Source organism: Limanda limanda, unplaced genomic scaffold (assembly GCF_963576545.1).
Source record: "Limanda limanda unplaced genomic scaffold, fLimLim1.1 SCAFFOLD_157, whole genome shotgun sequence".
In the NCBI taxonomy this organism is placed as follows: domain Eukaryota; kingdom Metazoa; phylum Chordata; class Actinopteri; order Pleuronectiformes; family Pleuronectidae; genus Limanda; species Limanda limanda.
Window position 1 is genome coordinate 5,001 of NW_026870437.1, and position 13,567 is coordinate 18,567.

Here is a 13,567-nt window from a genome sequence, read left to right on the forward strand (position 1 = left end):
CAACTTGAAACATGAAACTTTGATTTGATCTGCGTTCAGACACTGGTCTCCAAAATGACACCTTTACACATTAGTCACCATTATTTATAGTGAATGACCTCACACACACACACACACACACACACACAGACACACACACACACACGCGTCTGTGCTCAGCTGCCTTAGTGGATAACTAGACTGGAGTCCCTGTGGATGAGAGGAGATACATAACTCAATAAACACGAGGAGGTTTCTGACCCTGGAACAAACACATCCACAGACAGGCCTCACCTCCTCCTCCTCCCTCCTCCCTCCTCCTCCTGCTCCTCCTCCTCCTCCTCCTCCTCCTCCTCCTCCTCCTCCTCCTCCTCCTCCTCCTCCTCCATGTCTTTCCTCCTTCCTCTCAGCTTCTCGCTCTCTACACCAGTTACACACGTCTGTTAAACTGCTGGGGGCTTGAAAACGTCTTATCAGCTTCAAACATAAAAGCAGAGCTGGAGGAGGAGCACCCCCCCCCACCCCCCCCACCCCTCATTGAGACCCTTAACACTGGTGACGGGTTGGAATGTTCACTTATGCTAATTGTGCAGCTCTGTCTGTGTTATGATGTCGAGGCCGTAGACTGTAAAACCCTGTGATGTGCAGTGGTGATCGAGGGGAGGAGCCTGCTGCTCAACCAATCGTGAGTCAGTATCAGCTGTCAATCATCCCTGTTTTTTACATCATTAAATCTGATCAGAGACACAAACACTTGAACAAACCTCAGTGTGATAAAAAACACCTGAAATTATATATAATATTTAGATTATTTCTCTTCTGGGCCATGACCCGTATGCTAACACGGAGGAGGCAGGGTTCAGGACCCGTACGTCTACCGGCCACCAGGGGGCGTTGGCTTTACTCTTTGGAGCTGTCATGTCATCTTGTAGATCTTAGGATGTCAGCTGTACTCTGTGAACATTCACTTGAGCGTTTATACAAAGATTTGATTTGAATGTACATTTCTTATTTGAAACACACATTTTTCCCCAAATTTTTTTTTTTTCAAGATTCAATGATTCAAGTTTACGAATCCTCGGGAAAAAATGCGACAAAGACAAAAACTGTTACAGAGAGCAGCTGATGAAAGATTAAACTAAACTTCCTTGTGTCAGAAAAATAATCTTGATGATCTGAACTTTGAAAGAAACAATAACAGATAAATACAAAGAAGAGAAATAATCCGTCAGTCGTTCATCTTTAATGTCAGCAGCTTCCTTTATTTTAATATCTCTTCTAAATATCAAATTTTCCAATGTGTTAAAATTCTTTTGTTCGGCTGAGGATCCGAAACCTAAAGATATTCAGTTTCATAATCAAGATAAAGAAAAAACCACGAGAGGATGAAACTGGAGAATCTTTGAAATATAGAATGTGCTTCGAGAAATGACTCGAGTAATTAACGCATCGAAATGAGTTCATGAGTTCGTGAGGTCGGAGCTGAGGTGTGTGTGTGTGTGTGTCTATAGAAATGTTCATTTGTCTGTCGGACTTCAGAATGATGCCATTGTGTGTTTCTGTGTGTGTTCGCTGTTCAAATGGGATGGGGGGGGACGGGGGGGGGGGGGGGGGTTCCCGACGCCTTTCACATTCAAATCAGCTCTGATTGGCGTGACATTGTTCAGCCACCTCTGGACTACCCCCCGCCCACACTGTATACACACACACACACACACACACACGCACACACACACACACACACACACACACACACACACTGTACACACTGTACACACACACACACACACACACACACACACACACACACACACACACACACACACACAGCCAGGCTCCTGTGTTTGTTTGTGACTCGGTCATTAGTGACGGGATGTTCCTGGACAAACAGCCGCTCCCGCTCTGGGTGGCGTCCCGCCTCCTGTGGGCTCTATTAGCTCCAGCCGGGGGGGGGGGCGGTGGTCCCAGCTGTGACGGGCCTCAGTGTGACGGAGCTCCGGGGGGGGTGCACACAGACCCACGGCCTCACATCCATCACTGCCGTCACACAACACACACCGAGGACACACACCGGAGGCGCCACTGACACTAATGTAACCATCAGTGAATTAAAGGGGTAATAACATTAAATAAAGGTCATGTGACACAGACAGGAAGTGATGTCATCCTCTGTCTTGTTACTGATCTACGATAAGAAACAATCTGGATTAAAAACATGTCGACTCTATTCGCCATATAAATGCAGAACAATGGCGTCAGGCCTCAGCCAATGAGACGCTTGCAATGTCAATCAATACGTGACATCATCATGTGTCACCAGCGGCCGCAGCCAACCGACGCCATTAACTCTCACGCTGCTTCTTCTTCTTATTCTCTGAGAAACCAGTAGAACAAACGTGTCGTCCTTCTTTATTCTCAACCTCTCATGCAAAAAATAACTCGACAAACAGTTTAACTTAAAACCAGAAGAGAATGAAATCTGACCAATCAGCATCAAGACAAACACACAACATTCCAAAGTGGATAGACTGTAGGGTCGGTTCTAACGTTGTCGTGGGATCGCAGTTCGTGTGAGGCTGCACTAAACCTCTATAATGTATCCCTGTTGCCACGGTTACGCCTAACATCCACACAGCTCCAGCCCCTGGAGAGGACACCGGGGTTTCTGCTCCAGGGCTCGAGGAACACACAGCTAACGTGAGGTGAAATAAATACAAATATTCACTCGATCACTCACACAGATCGGAAGCAAATAAAGTCGTGATTGAAAATCAACTTCTAATATTACAAGAATAAATAGTTATTTTGATTAAATAACCATGAGGGAGAACTGGAGCTCTCTGGAGTTTCTCTGCTTCTGGATGTGAAGTGTTGAACAATCAGAATGTTTGTTGGGAAACTCTGAAAGTTGAAACCATCACGTCACAGACGACCACAAACATCTCCTCCTCCTCTGAAGACACAGTTTCTTACACAATCTTCTCAAAGTCCAGATGCTGATGAGATCAAGCATTTTGTTCTTTGTGAAAGTTGAACTGAACAAGCTGCTGCACTTTCCTCATTTTAACACAGGAGACTTTCTGATCTCCTCATATTCCAACATGAGAGTAAACTCATGACTTTATTCTTTGAATCTCCCTGAATGTCCGACAGAGATTGTTATTGTTTGAAAGTGAAACGTTTCCGTGACGACGAGCGATCACTCTCATCCACTTCTCTTCTGATAATAAATTACAGATTCTCAGCAGCTGAGCCTGATCGCTGGTCACTGCAGCGTCCGGTCAGCGGCTCAGAGCTCCTCCCTATCACCTCCTAAAGCTGAGGGCAACTTCTCTATGATATAAAAGTGTTGATGATATTGATTATAGCAGCTTTAAATGAGCAGCTGTCTTCATGAGGAGAGTAAATGGATTCTGCTGTAAACCCAGTGAGGCCTGAGGCAGGAACCAGGGGAACGTGTGTCACCATGAGCAGATCACACAGGGCTCACAATATAGAATAAATAATGTATAAGTATAGAATAGAATATCATGTTGTTTAAATGTGAATCGCACAAATAGAACCAAGAAGAATTTACATTAGATGGAGTTCTGTCTGAGCTGCAGTGTTTCTGTGTTTCTGTGTTGTCTCCCTTCGCAGCTTTGTTCTTCTGGAAGCTTCTCACTCCAGCTGTTTCCTTCCATGCGTTGCTTTTCCTTATGATTTGCTCTTTGTGTTTTGGTGCCTCTGGGCCACCGTCCGGAGACGTGTCCTTCAAACAACCACAACTCTGTCTCCAGGTTACACTTCTCCCTGGTGGGAGATCTCCTTCCTTCTCCTCCACTCGGCCGGAAGAACCTGACTCTCTCTCTCTATCTCCCGCTCGCCTTCATCCCTCCTCCTCCTGCTCCTCCTCCTCCTTATCCTCCTCCTCCTCCTCCTCCTCCTCCTCCTCCTCCTCCTCCTCCTCCTCCTCCTCCTCCTCCTCCTCCTCCTCCTCCTCCTCCTCCTCCTCCTCCTCCTCTCTCCCCCGGCCGCAGAGAACAGGAAGGAAGGTTTAAATTAAATGGAGATTTGATGCTTATCCTATTATTCAATCAGACGGTGAAAATGTCAATTTGCATTGTGTGTGTGTGTACATGAAGCCAGCCTCTCTCTCTCTCTCTCTCTCTCTCTCTCTCTCTCTCTCTCTCTCTCTCTCTCTCTCTCTCTCCCGTCCCATTCTGTCTTTCCCCCATCGCCATGGTAACCACCTGACTCCAGCACCACACAGCAATATTTCTCTCCCCCATCCCCCACGCTGCCCCTCCTTCCTTTCTCCCATCCCCCACTCCATCCCTCCACACCTCTCCCTCTCCATCGCTTTCTCTCCAGTGCCACTCCCTGTATCTCCTCGATTCACCTCTCCCCTCTCTCTCCCTCACACGCACACACACACACACACACACACACACACACACACACACACACACACACACACACACACACACACACACACACACACACACACACACACACACACACACACACACACACGTGTCTCTTGCCGTCTGGTTTGTTGGAAGACGTTTCTTTCCTTCTCGTTAAAGCTCAGACGCACAGATCTCAGACAGACGGACAGATGGTTCACTGAAGAGACGGAACCAGGGACTGAAGGAGGAGGAGGAAACTAAAGCAGATGGAATTATGATAATATATTGATATATTTACAGGACGAGGGTGTGAGTCACATGATCATCAGACACGGAAGCTGCTGCTGTTCATTTTTTTTTTTGTATATCAAAAAAGCATCGATAAATGGCACCAACACAATGACCAGAAAATTGTGTCATTTCCTGTAGTTGTTGTTTGTGAAGCAGCAGCAGGTTGGTGTCACAACTCGTTCACAACAACATGTGGGGACATCCAGGCGAGGGGCGGAGCCTGTAGAGCAGCAAGGGGCGGAGCCTGTAGAGCAGCAGGAGGCCGGACATGACTTATAAAGTCTGCTGTGGAAAGATCCGTGCTCGTCTTCGTCTTCACGGCTCCTCTTCTTCATCCTGAGATCTTTGTGTTCTTCCAGTTTCACTCCTCCAGCCGCACAGTGACTCTGTCCATGTGAGAATGAACGAGTCGTGACGCAGCTCAGGAGTCAAAGGTCACGTTTCCAGAGTTTTTAAAAGCTGAAGATTTTCTCTTTACTTCGTTAAGAGAAAGAAAAGCAGTAAATTCTCACGTTTAAGAATCAAACGTTTGGAAACAAAGATCTTTGATCGTTTCAGCTTCACGTCGTCGTCTCTTTTTACATTTGACTGGAGCAGGATGTGTGATGTGTCTTCACTGCAGGTGACACAGAGACACAGATTAAATTGAGACTGGAATACTCCCAGTGATCACACACAACCTTTCCACATGTGACGCAGCAGCTGTGGTTGTGTGTCACTGATGATATTGTTGGTCAGATATTCGACTGATAAAGTCTCCTCTGTGTTTGGGGTCCGGTCATGAATCGGACTCTTGTCACACGTCCACAGCCGCGGAAAACAGACACAGGTCACATATTTGGAGGAGGAAGTGTGTGTGTGTGTGTGTGTGTGTGTGTGTGTGTGTGTGTGTGTTTGTGTGTGTGTTCGCTCAAACATGTGTGTTCACTGTATGTGTTAAAGCCACTGAAGTAAGATTAGCTGTTTCAGAGGAGATTAAAGCCCCAAACACAGAGGGGCTGTAAAAACCCTCCTACAGTCCCTAATCCTAGCTAATGGACCCCCCCCCCCCCAAACACACACACACACACAAACACACACACAAACACACACACCCACAGAGGTAGAGGAGGGTTGAAGGAGGGAGAAGACACAACAAGAAAAACTGAGCGAAGACAAGAATAAGAAGAGGAAGAAGAGGAAGAAGAGGAAGAGGGGCATTCCTCCCATTTCCCGAGACAAAGGCCTCATTCTGCTGAGGAGAAATGGAAAAACAAGAGCGGAAGAAAAGAGAGAGAGAGGAAGGCAGAGTTGGAGCAGGGAGGAAAGAGAGTGGGGGCGTGAGAGAGATGGATGAAGATGAGAAGATGAGAGGAAACAGAGGAGCGGAGAACGAGCAGGAGTCAGATTCATCTCGTTTTCTGACCCACGCAAACCTCAGTGTGAACTCTCACTGACTCCATGGACCTCAGGCCACAAACTGTGGTATGAACCCAGCAAGTCGGGGGGGCCAGTGTGTCGGGGGGGCCAGCGAGTCGGGGGGGCTCTCCAGCTGCAGACACACAGACTGAGAGCTCGAAGGTTCAGACACGGAACAGAAACTGAAGCTGAACTTCTTCTTAACAGGAGCTGCAGATCCTGCTCCAATCAAACTGAAACTAGAACTTCACTGTCTAGATTCAATAACAAGTTTAGGATTTTATTTATATCTGCACCAAATCAAGCACACTCATGTATAAGAATCCTCAAAGTATGACAACCAATCTCCAATGTTGAAGAAAGTGAAAGACTCCTGGATCAGCTCCACAGCTCTCAGATCTACTGATCCTTCCACCAAGTTCACTGGAATCTGCTCAGAAGTTAGTGTTGCATCCTGGGAACAAACCACATCTCCTCCTCGGTGAAGCCAATAAACCACCACAAGCGTTTCAACATTCGATCTGGATCAGTCGTCCCAGTCGAACCCGTAACTCTGGTTTATCTCCTGCTCTCCCTCAGTACAAGTCGGATATGGACTAAAGTAAATCTCAGGAGTCTAGGGGACCAAGATGAGCATCTTCAGGTCTGTGGAGAACAATCAAACCCTGTTAGAGCAGATGAATGGATTCAGAGAGTGAAACGCTGGAGTGCTTTTAGTTTGAAAAGGCTCCAGGAAGTGTTTGTGACACAGACAGATAAACATCGTGGATCTCAGCAGAATAAACAGAGAAAACGATCGTTCACCGGAGTTTTAATGTTTATCTGATGAATTTAGGTCACAAACACAAATGGTTGTTAAACTTTCTGTAGGCGTTTCAAAATAAAAGCACTCCAGCGTTTCTATTGACCAAATCCATTCTATTGTTTAGAAAGCTTTTTGTATTGTGAAATATTTTCAGGAGCTGGAGATGAACGGCTTCACACTGTGAAGTACTTTATTTATTTGAGTTCACAGGACGACTTTCACACAATGGAACAGTCAGATGTGTAACTGTAATCCATGCAAATCTGATATGTAAACACATTGTGCTGCAGCAGCAGAAATCTGCACAACACATTGTTGAACTGAGGCATTGAATAGATAAAGTTACATAACTGCATTTCTTTGTGTATATTTATGCTCGTACATTCAGCTGTTAACAGAAATTACAAAACTAATAAGTCTGACTCTCAGTGTGTTTTCTGGACGATATCAAACTGGAAGATCTCGGCTGACGTTTGGAATTAAACAGTGATCTTCTTTTTGCATCTGAAAGTCAAAGCCTCTGTTTGTGGTCAAATTATATTTCATCGTATGAAGTGAGAACTTATGTTTGTTAAGTTTTATGTATTTATTTGGCAAAATTTGGAGAAAAGCCCATCAGATTGTATTTTCTATTTGTGTGACTTTGTTTGTCTCACACAAGCTTCATGTTCGTCTCCTGCAGAACAAACATGTTGCATCACTTCCCAGCTCGAGGAGCTTTCAACCAAAGTGAGGACACCGCAGCCGGAGACCTGGAAGAAAGTTCTAAGTGCTGCATCTGTTCAGTGAGAGCAGGAGATCAGGTAGAAGTGCAGTAAGTGCTGGAGAGAGAGGAGCTGATCTCAGAGCAGATGAGGGAGCGACGCCCCGGCTCTGAGAACATCTGGCTGCTGACCATCAGGAAGCGTGGTGAGAAGAACCTGTCTCATGGAAACGTGATGTGACCTGACCCAGAGGAACGTAGTGGACGTGAAGGACCAGAAGCTCGTGTGATTGAGTTCTGGCTGCAACGATTAGTGGCTTGAATTGGATTAGTGTTCATCAGCGGAGGTGGAGGAGCAGCGGAGGACATGTGACCTTCGAGCTCCACCTCGTTCTGGACCTTCTCCATCGTCACTGAGGAGAGAACCACGGTCTCTGAGGTCGAGTTCACGTTGTATAAAGTTATCACATCGTCTGATGTTCAGAGAGACGTCTCCTGGGACCTGGAGTCCAGCTCAGAGTCGTGGAGACGTTTCAAACATCTGTGTTTGTTTAACAACGTTTCTGAAGGAAAAAGATTTTTATTGATTGAGATTCTTGTTTATTTCTTTGTTAATTCAATGAGCCAAGAAGATCTCAACAAAAGGGACAATGGAAGAAAAACTCCTCGTCCACCAGGTGAAGCTCAACTCGCCCTCCTCCTCTCCCTCCTCCTCCTCCCCCCTCCTCCTCTTCCTCTCTCATCCTGTTCCCAGTCCATCTTTTATTTCATCCCCCCCCTCATCCTCTCTTTTTCTGCCCTTTTTGGACTCATTCTCCACTGGGGTAAAATCCTCTCCCCCTCCCACTCTGATAAACCTCTCAGCTCGTCTTTCACTCAATAATATTTCCTCCTCCTCCTGCTCCTCCTCCTCCTCCTCCTCCTCCTCCTCCTCCTCCTCCTCCTCCTCCTCCTCCTCCTCCTCCTCCTCCTCCTCCTCCTCCTCCTCCTTCTCCTCTTCCTCCTCCTCTTCCTCCTCCTCTTCCTCTTCCTCCTCCTTCTCCTCCTCCTCTCAGGTTCTGGCCTACTTTAAGGGAGTCAACTGCCAAAGCAACCAAAAGAGGAAATGCCACAGTAAACCAAAGTGTGAGTGTGTGTGTGTGTGTGTGTGTGTGTGTGTGTGTGTGTGTGTGTGTGTGTGTCTGTGTGTGTGTGTGTGTGTGTGTGTGTGTGTCTGTGTGTCTGTGTGTGTCTTTGTGTCTCTGTGTGTGTTAAAAGACGTTGCTCAGAGTGAAAAGAGGAATTCCAGTGTGAACAAACAGAAACCTGGTGAAAGTGAAGGAGTAACAGAGAGAGAGTGGATCCTCGGAGTGGATCTGCATTAATGTGAAGCATTAAGCTGCAACTCGCGATCAATTCATCAATCGGTCGATGATCGTTTCCGTCTCTGATGGAAAGACGATAAACATTCAGTGATCCAATGCTTCTCTTCACTGAAACTGAATTTCTCTGGATTCTGGAGGAAGACGAGTCCAATGAAACGGATTCAGATCCTTTCAAAGCTTTTGGAACCAACTGATAAGAACAGTCTGCAGATGCTCATGGATGTTTCCAGAACCCTGGAGCTGACAGGCTCTAACACCACAACACAACATCACGCTCCAGTGCACGTCCACTGTCCTGACTCCAACTCCACAGCCTGCAGACAGGGGGGGGGCGGGGGGGGAGGTCAGGCCGGGATGCACCAGTCCCTGCTGGTCGGACTGGAACCCGACAGATGTGCGGCTCAGAGCTTTACCATGAAAGGAAGCAGCTGTGAATAATTTACCACTGTAATGTTTTACAGTGCATCATTTCATTCAATATTCATAAAAGTGCGTCGCTGCACTCGACACGTCGGTGTGAAGCTGGACAGTAGGGGAGGTGGAGTTGGTCTGAACATGCAAAGCATCATGGGTTTCATGTGTTCAGGAATCAGCTCACACACACACACACACACACACACACACACACACACACACACACACACACAATCATATGCCAATTCACACCCTGATCAGCCAGTTGTTTATCGTCTTATGTAAGATCCTCACCCCCCCGGTTCACAGCAAGTGTACAGCCCACTGACACACACACATACACACATACACACACAGACACACACACACACATACACACACATACATACACACACATACACACACAGACACACACACACACACACACACACACACACACAGACACACACACACACACATACACACACACACACACACAGACACACACACACACACAGACACACACACACACATACACACACAGACACACACACACACACACACACACACACACACACACACACACACACAGACACACACACACACACACACACACACACACACACATACACACATACACACACACACACACACATACACACACAGACACACACACACACACACACACACACAGACACACACACACACACAGACACACACACACACATACACACACAGACACACACACACACACACACACACACACACACACACACACACACACACACACACACACACACACACACATGGTGATATGCTTTTGTTTTCCTACCTCTGCAGGTTGCTTCTCTCCGTCCTCTCTTCTCTTCCTTCGTCTCTTCTCCTCCTCTGACTCTATTTTATTTTCCTCCTCTCTCTCTCTCTCTCTCTCTCTCTCTCTCTCTCTCTCTCTCTCTCTCTCTCTCTCTCTCTCTCTCTCTCTCCACTGAATCGTGTCTTTCCTCTTCTCTCTTCTTCTCTCTTGCTCTGATGCTGCAGTGGCACATTAAACACACCCTTCTGAGCTCTGCCTGTTCTCCCTCCCACCTTGGCCTCCCCGCTGCTCTCTGATTGGCTGCATCACAGAGATGACATCAGTCTCTCTCTCTTTCTCTCTCTCCCTCCCTCTCCCCCCCCTCTCTCTGTATTCCCCTGGTACCTCCTGCCCCTCCCTTCTCCTTTACCTCCATGCCTCCCCCCTCCTCCTCTATTTTTACCTCTCCATCGCTCTGTTTTTCCTCTCCTCTGGTTTTCTTCTCATATCGGCTCATTTGGTTAAAACGTCTTCAGCAAATAAAATAAATGAGTAATTATCACACGTCTGATTTGCTGAGTTCAGGAAGCAGCTGGTGAATTTCTTCAGTTACAGTTTGTTTTTTTGCATTGTTTATTATGTTCTAATTAAAGTTTCTGTAAATTTATTGAATGAATCGTATCAGCAGTTACTCTAAATTCTTTTTTTCTGGCGTCACAATGATGTAAATCACATCTCGACAGCATCATATGTCAACAGTAACAGGAACGTACTCAAATTTTATATTAATGTGCTTCGATACACTAACAACACAATACTGTGTATGTTAGGAAACTCCATGTGGTGTCAAGTCAAAGCAGAAAACTCTCCATGATGGAATCACCAGTTACAGCAGGTGAACAGATAGAGACTCGTCCTGCGCTCAGGATAAAACTCTGATGATATTTACTTGATATAAAAATGTTGCATCTACGTCTCTGAGGTGAAGCTCATGAGTTAGTTTAGTAAAATACACTTGATGAAATCAGAGAGCGTTCAAATCTCATCTCTGTGCAAACTTTAAAAAACACAAGAGGAATCATCACATTCAAAAACCCCATCAAATAAATTCAGATGAAACAACCATGAGTTTATTATCAAGAGGTTTATTCTTATTTATTTTTATTAACCTTAGAGAGAAACTCAACACTTATAGACACGTCGCTGCTGATTGGACGACACCAGGAGCCTGAAGCTGCTAAAGTTCGACACGTTTCACACCCTGAATGAAACTTTGATCAGGAAACATCAGGAGCTCGACTCGGGCGAATTAATCATCAGCTTCTGTGCTGAAGATCATGATGGAGATATTTCAATTCAAGATGTTTAACGACACAACGTCACAGAGCTGCTGATAATAACTGTGATACATTAGTCAGAGTCAGAGACACATAAGTAAATTAAGTGAACAGAGACAGAAGATGAACTAATAATAAAAACATGTAAATATATCTGAGGACTGAAGCTGCGAAGCTGAAATAAAATAAATCCAGTCGTGCAGCCTTCAGACAGAAACCAGCTTATTTCCTGTATCGCCCACTCCTTCATCTTCATCTTCATCTTCATCTTCATCTTCTCGTGTCCTTCTACTCAGCAAATTGAGTTTCCTCAGAGACAGAGAGCAGCTCCATTATCTCCTCCTCAGGTTGTCTCTCCTCCTCCTCCTCCTCATTACATACCTCCCCTCCAACTCATGTCCTCCCTCACTTGAAGCTTAATTCACTTAACCTGTGTGTGTGTGTGTGTGTGTGTGTGTGTGTGTGTGTGTGTGTGTGTGTGTGTGTGTGTGTCTGTGTGTGTGTGTGAGTGTTTTAGTGATCAATACAGCAGATCTCTCCTCTCTCATGTCCTTGTCTCATGTCTGGCATCGTCTAGGACATGTCATCAAGCAAACACACACACACACTTACACGAAAAAACACACACATACACACACTTACACAAAAACACACACACACACACACGCTCTCTCTCTCTCTCTTGCGCTCTCTCCTATATATATGAAGATTACTGTAAGTGTGACTCAGCCTCTCTGACTGGAATATAGAACAGCAAGGAACTGCAGCAAACAGACACAGACACACACACCAGAAGCACACACACACAAAGACACACACACACACTTGTGGATTAAAGATGACCTGTCGTCTCTTTCATCTTCAGAGAGGAAGGACAAAGGAAGAGCAGACAGGAGGAGGTGGAGAGCGCTTCATGGAGACAGATGTGCAGAAGCAAGGAGAAGATGTATCAGGGTTCACACTTTTATGTAATTACACATCAATAAATCCTCTGAGGCAATTAGACCCATTAGGCTTATGAGTTCTCCTGTGTCCACCATGTCCAACATGTCGCCTGCTTTCACTGAACCTGCAGCTTCTGAACCACTTCCAGCAAACGTGCATCATTTAACTCTAAAAAAAGGTGTTTTTAATCTAAATATCCGAACTATCCCTTTAAACTTTAGGCAGAACGTTTGTCTCCTGATCACGAAACTGTCCCAAAGTCTTCAGCTCCAGCACATTCATGATCTATCTGTATATTCCAGGAATCTGTGTCTCATATCTGGAGAACATTCATTTGATCAGCTTCTCTCCGTTTCAGGGAAACTTTTGTCTCGTAAACGTGTCGATGGCTGAAACTCTGTCACCTGCAGGAAACCAACTTAATGTGTGTTGCATCTCGATGCTGCACTTAGACAAAGTGTTCAGTGTCAATCAATGCGGAACAACATTCAATAACTGTTGAGGTTGTTCAATATAAACCAAAGTGGTTGTTCAACACACACACGACAAGCCGATCATCTCATGCTGCTAATTCTGAGCTGAGGATGTGAACACGCACCCAGAGCATCGACTCTTTACAGGAAACAGGAAGTTGATGCAGAGGAGAAAAGTCTCTGACTGCAGAGGACCTGTCCTGGTGCTTCACTGTGTGTGTCCCTGCATGTCCACAGAGGATTTCTGAGGGGAATCAATACACAATATCAGCAGGAGAGCTTTTCTCTTCACTGTCTCTGATGAACCGATGAGCTGATCTGCAGGAAACACAGAATCACATCATCACATTTAGAGCAGCTCTCAGCCTCCACTCCTTTTCTCTGTTACTGATGATCCTCACTGAGCATCACTGTGGCGCTGTCTCCGCCCGGAGCATTTCCTGTGAACTGCAGGTCGCTCTGCATGCTGGGAGATCTGCTCTGATGTGAGTCCAATGTAAACAAGGTGAAAATGATCAGTGACTGACATTATAAATACTAAAGAGACAGGAAGAGTTAAAAAAGCTCGAAATAGAAGGTAATAAACCACTATAAATCCATACTCTCCAACTAAAGTTATAGAATACACTTAAGGAACTGAAATATAATAGAAGAATAATCGTAGATGCTGAAGATTCATGAAGCTTCACATTCAG